Source organism: Manacus candei, unplaced genomic scaffold, assembly GCF_025592945.1.
Source record: "Manacus candei isolate 608988 ecotype Guabito, Panama unplaced genomic scaffold, ASM2559294v1 h1tg000118l, whole genome shotgun sequence".
NCBI lineage: Eukaryota > Metazoa > Chordata > Aves > Passeriformes > Pipridae > Manacus > Manacus candei.
In genome coordinates, this window is record NW_026138166.1 from 410,327 (window position 1) to 416,411 (window position 6,085).

The window sequence follows — 6,085 nt, forward strand, 5'->3', positions numbered from 1 at the left end:
GTTTTTTCCTTCTTTCATATGCTCTAGTTTTATGGGAGAAATTTGCTTGAACCATGCATCACCACAGAATTCCAACATTTTACCGAGGGGAATATCTGGAGGAATATAAGAGTTGTCACCCTTTTTGCCACATCCCCTATCTGGATTTTTGCCCCTCATGGGCACTGACCTTTTGTGCCCCTTGGGCATTTTCCTTTTGCTTTCCCCCAGTTCCCACATTTACTCACTGGTGAGATTCCTCAGTCTTTCCCTGTGGACTCCTTTCCAGATTATGACATTTCCTTACCCTTTCTTCCCCTCTCGCCTGTCTCTGGACCGTCTCAGGAACCCGATGAACTGTCCCATTCTGGCCACAAATGAAGGGAGTAGATCACCAAACTTCAACGCAGGGGCTTCCCTATCCCTTGCAGCTGCTGGGTTCTCTTGTTCCTCAGCAAACTATACAGATACTTCAAAATGGGGGTCAAAGGCTGCTTCAAAATGGGGGTCAAAGGCTGCATAAACTGTAACTTTCTACTCTACTGCTAAACCAATTAGGACTGTAGTACAACTTTTGCAAGAACAGTCTTATTATTACTTATACCAGGCAGGAAGTTTCCAGCACAGGATGAATTGTCTTTGTTAGTCTCTTCTTTATCTTGTGGTTACTTCACATGTCCTTGGAGGGCTCTAAATTCTGGATTCCATGTGTCCAGATTTTAGTTCCCCCAGGATTTCTTCACTGACGCTTCTCATGGTTAGTTTGGCAAAACTTAAAGTTTCAGTGGTCTAATGATCAACTCTGACAGTAACTGTCTGTGAAAACAAGCTTGGCACCAAACTGACTGAAGTGGGAAATTTCTTGATCGAGGTGTTTGTTCCCTCTGGAGCCTCCTTTTGCTACAAGGGGATTTCTCTGATGGTCCCCTGTTGGCTTCCATTATCCCAGGAGTCCCTGGCTCATCTCTGTGAGACATCAGCTGTGCTCCAGTGTGGCTGTTCCATCTCAGAGTCACCTCAGAGGGGCCCTCACGGGTACCTTGTCCCTCTAAGTTTTTCATGTTATCCCACAGAATTCCCGGAACAAGCCTGATCTTGTGCCCCTCCCCCATCATGTCCCATTTAGAGCCCTGGGACACTGTGGAACCTCATGGAACCAAGGGGCCACTGTGACACCACAGGGCTCATGGAACCCAAGGGACCCTGGGACACTGTGGGGGCTGATGGAACCCAAGGGACCCTGGGACACTGTGGGGGCTCATGGGACCAAAGGGACCCTGGGACACTGTGGGAGCTCATGGAACCAAAGGGACCCTGGGACATAGTCAGGAACCTCGTGGTGCCCAGGACTGAGGAATCCCGTGGGTGCAGGTGGCTCAGGGAGCAGCTGCAGTTGGAGCTGTGGGATGAGCTCTGGGTGAGGGGCCTCAGACCAAAGGCCGTGAGCTGCTGACCCTGAAGACACAGCAGGAGCCCAGGAATCAGCAGGAAGAACGTTTTATGTGCTTGGAGTGTGAGGGAATAAAACCTCGTGGAGTTATTTTAGGGGGTCCCCCCTTGACGCACCAACTCAGGCTGTTTTTGTGTTTCTTCACAAGAAATAAATTGTTTTATCGTTTCTAAGACATGAGACTCTGCCATGGGAAACCTGGGGTGGAAGCAGTGAGGAAACCTGGTCTGACTGTGAGAGTGGGGGGTGTGGGGAGTCACAGGGGACCCGTCGGGTCACTGGAGCTGCTGCTGCTGGGAAGGGGCCTGAGTGTCAGCAGTGCCAATCTGGGCTGGTGGGAGAGTGACTGCCAGGGAGTCCTGGGAATGGTGAGCCTGGGAAGTTCCCTTAAGAGTGTGAGGGGGATCTCGTGTGCAGAGACCCCCAGGAGCCCCCTGAGCCGCTCTGCTCATGGCAAGGATGCAGAGAAGGCAGAGTTACTGAACACCTTTGCACTGAGAAGACCTCAGGGATCTCTGGCCCAGGAGGCCAGGCTATAGGAATGTTGGAAGGAAGACCTTGCCTTGCTCAAGGAAGATTGGGTCAGAGAACACCTCCAAACACTCTACCCCCACAAGTCTGTGGGACACTTGATGACCTCCTGTCACCAAGGGGACCCTGTGACACTGTGGGACCTTGTGGTTATCAGTCTCTTCCAAACATGTGCAACTACAGAGAGGCAAAACAGTGGAGCCTGAGTGTGTTGATCCAAACTATTCCCATCTCACCTGAAGATGTCCCTGCTAACAGAGGTCCTGTGTGTTCCCTCTGCTCTCTGGGCACTTGCATCCTTTGAGAGTTGCCCATAACTCTGGTAGCCAAGAGCACAGGGCAGGGGATCCCCTGGAGGGGGAGCAGAGACATCTTTCCTAGATCACCTTGCTCAGAGCCCCATCCAACCTGGCCTTGAATGTTTGCAGGGATGGGGCATCCACCACCTCCCTGCAAATGTCTTCCTGTGTTTCAGCATTCTCACTATGAAATATTTCTTCTTTATCTCTGGTCTGAACTTATGCTTTTTTAGTTTAACCCCTTCACCCCTTGTCCTATTGTGACAGGCCCTACTGAACCCTTTGCCCATCTGTTTCTAAAAAGCTGCCTTGAAGTACTGGAAGGCCCCAAGGAGGTCTCCCCACAGGCTTTTCTTCTGCAGGTTGAAGAGCCCCCACTCTCTCAGCCTGTCTCCATGCGAGAGGTGCTGCAGCCCTGGGATCCCCTTGGTGGCCTCCTCTGGAAGTGCCCCAAGAGGTGCGTGTCTTTGCTGTGCTGAGGAGCCCATGGAGCTGCAGGAGATGCCAGGGCTGGCAGGGGAATCCCCCCAAGCCATTGCCATTGCAGGTGGGTGCGTTGCAGACAGCCAGAGGAGCCCAGAGCTGGAGGCAGCACTGCAGGGGGGTCTCAGCTGAGCGGAGCAGAGGGGCAGAACCCCCCTGCCCTGCTGCCCACGCTGTGGGATGAGCCCAGGACACGGGGGGCTGTGGGCTGTGAGCTCCCATTGCTGGCTCCCATCCTGCTTTTCATCCCCCACTATCCCCATGGCCTTGGATGCAGGGCTGCTCTCCATCCCTTCATCCCCGAGCCTGGCCCTTGAGATCTGGGGGCATTTGACACCCGCTGGCTCCTTTGATCCCCTTTCCCATCCCTCCCAGAGCACAGGGAAGGACTGAGGGGCCTTGGCTGATTGTCCCTGACCCTCCCCTGCCCCGACACCAAGCTGTGCTCCTTGGGGACGGTGCTTGGACAGCCCCAGTCAGACCCTGTTTCCCGCTGTGCCCCCAAACCACCGGGTGCCCCAGGGGACGTGGGAACACACATGGACACGGGAAGGCACCCGTGGAGGTGGGAACACACACACCCAGACAGACACAGAGCATTTGTTTTGCTGCAGGGGTTTATTGATTCTTGCAGGGAAATTGCCAGGGCACCCAGGGGATCAGGGGGGTCCTCCAGGGATGATCATCTCCTCATGCCGCTGGAGGGGGCCAGGACAGGGGTGTCACCACCACTTCCAGTCCTGAAAGACAGAGCCCCAAACCTCACCCCCCGTGCCCACAGGGACATGGGAGGGGCCTTGTCCCCACCCTGTCTGTCTGCAGGGAGCTGGGGCAGGAGAAGGGAATTGGATGCTGAGATCCATGTGGCCCCCAGAGCCCCTGAGCCCGGGATGCTCTGACACCTCCCCGAGCCCCTCCCTGCCCTCCCGGTGAGCCTGGGGGTCTGCAGAGCCCCCAGTGCAAGGCCAGGCTTGGGGGCAGCTCTGTCCAGCTGCCCCGGGACACGGAGCAGGGACAGTCCCCTGCGTGTCCCTCTGCTGTCCCCAAGCTCTGCCCACTGCAGAGGGCTCAGGGACCCCCCAGGGCCCTGCCAGGCTCCTTTGGGGGGCTGAGGACCCTCCCATATTTCTCACCTGGACATGCAGAGAGGCAGCCGAGCGTCACAGGCGCATCAGCTCCACCTGGTCAGCCACGGGGGGCTGGGGACAAAGGCAGGGTTAGAGACACACTGGGCTGGACTGGGACACACTGTGATGTACTGGGGCACACTGGGCTGGACTGGGGCACACTGGGCTGGACTGGGACACACTGGGATGCCGGGGAGGGTGGTGGCCATGAGAGGGGAGGGTCTGAGCCCAGCAGAACTCGGGGTACCCACCTCAGACCTCTTCACTCGAGACAGACATGCCTCCCTGGAGAGAGAGCATGAGATGTCACTGGTCACTGGGGTGTTCCCAGGCCCAGGAGGGATGGGGGTGCCACATTTCCCCCCATTTCTCACACTGAGGACATCCCCACTCCAGGTCTTACCCCAACACATCCACCTCCTCCTTGTCCCGAGATTGGCTGGGGAAGGAGAGCAAAGGTTTAAGCAGGATTGGCCCCTGTGGGGCTGGGGGAGGGACACGGGTGTCCCCAGACCCCCCAGCCCATGGTTGGCCCCCGGTCTGAGGGGGAAAATCCCTTCTGCTCCCCCCAGCCCCACTGCACCCAGTTTCCCCTGGGATCCCTGTTCCTGCAGGGCCCAGGGTGGGGATGGAGACAAGGAGAGCCAGGGGAATTCAGGGCCTGCAGGGAGGGTGTGGGGGAGGAGGAGGGCACCCAAAGAGGGTAAAGTGGGGGGAATTGGGGATCCCAGAGGATGGGCATTGGGGTGTGGAAAGGATGGGACTGTGGGGGATGCGGGGGAGTAGGAAGGGATTGCAGTGGAGGGGACCCAGGGAATGAAGCAGGGCAGGGATGGGGGCAGGAGAAATGGGGAAGGGGAGAAAACTGGAAGGGACTGGGAGGGTCTTTGGGACTAAGGGGTCAATGCCTCTTTCTTGAGAGGCTTCACCTCCCCTGGGCCTCTTCCCTGTCAACGTTCCTCAATTATCCAACAAAGGAGGCACGAAGCAGAAAAGGGCAAAAGGAAAATCTTCCAGGTCACTGCCGGCTCCTGGGGAAAATGCAAGGCAAATAGTCAAGTCATTCAGCTGAGATGTTTTCCCAGCTGCCCCACAATGGTGTCTTGTGTGTGGTCAGGGGCCCGTAAGGATGGAAGGTGTTGCGGAAACGTGGCCAAAGGTGAGTGGAGAATTGAGGCTGTGGCAGGTGCCAGGAGCCCCCGCTCAGTGGCTGTCCTTGATCTGTGCCCACGGGGGTCCCAGCCCAGAGGGGCCTGTGAGGCGGGTGAGGAGGGAGGGAGAGTGGGGCGGGAAGGTGCCATCCTGCTGAGGGCCAGCGCTGGGCCCAGGGCAGGGCAGGGCCATCCCTGGGGACAGGGGCACTGGGGCAGCTGTGTGCCAGGGCCAGCCCAGTGTGGAGCCAGAGCCCTGCTGGGCTGCCAGTGCCTGGCCCCCCCTGCCTGGGCCAGCTCAGCAGAGCGGGGTCCGGCTGATGCGGGAGGACACGGTGTGCCCAGCTGGGACAGGGGCAGGGCCAGCAAAGGGCATCTGCCCCTCTGGGCTCTGCTCGGGGAGGCCGTGGCTGGGCCTGCACCACTTGGGGGCTGCAGTGCCCGCAAATGGGCTGGAGCCGGGCACTGCCACCACCCCAGCACTTCCCTGGGCCCAGCCCTTGTGTGCCAGGGCCAGCATTGCCCAGTGCTCCCCAGGGCCTGCCCAGACTGGAGATCCCAGTCACCCGGCTGTGCCCATTGCCCGTCAGCCCCTTTATCTCCCAGCTCCCTGTTTCCCTGATCCCGGGCTCCTGGTGCCCCAAGAAGGGGGGCAGTGCCAGTCCCCCTTGCCTGCAGAGACTGGGGAGCATCCTCCTCTGTGACATCACATCCTCCTCTGTGACATCACGTCCTACCCATGACATCACATTGTCCCTGTGACATCACATCCTCCTCTGTGACTGTCGTGGTTTGAGACCCCTAAAATCCAATTCCCAGGTCCAAGCCCCCTCCCACATCTCACCCCAGTGTGAGAGGGGTTTCCCAGACACACAGAAGACTCAATATGGGATGAAGGGAATTTTATTACAATCACTACAAAATAAATATTATAATACATCATATACATAATCCTAACTGTCTCTCCTATGATTAATCAGTATTTACATTGGATAAAATCTCTTCTCTCTCCAATAAATGTTCAGAAGTGAAGAAGGGGAAGATCCTTTCTACTTATGAGCAGCA

The 6,085-nt window shown here is 57.2% G+C and overlaps 1 long non-coding RNA gene across 1 annotated transcript; it reads right to left on the reverse strand.

Annotated features, from left to right (window-relative positions):
- Nucleotides 1–3,341: 3,341 nt before the first annotated feature.
- On the reverse strand, nucleotides 3,342–3,914 carry LOC127462006 (uncharacterized). The gene is made up of 2 exons (XR_007900278.1): nucleotides 3,876–3,914; nucleotides 3,342–3,482 (listed from the first exon to the last, which is right to left on the reverse strand). It is a non-coding gene; the product is annotated as an uncharacterized LOC127462006 (long non-coding RNA).
- Nucleotides 3,915–6,085: the final 2,171 nt, after the last annotated feature.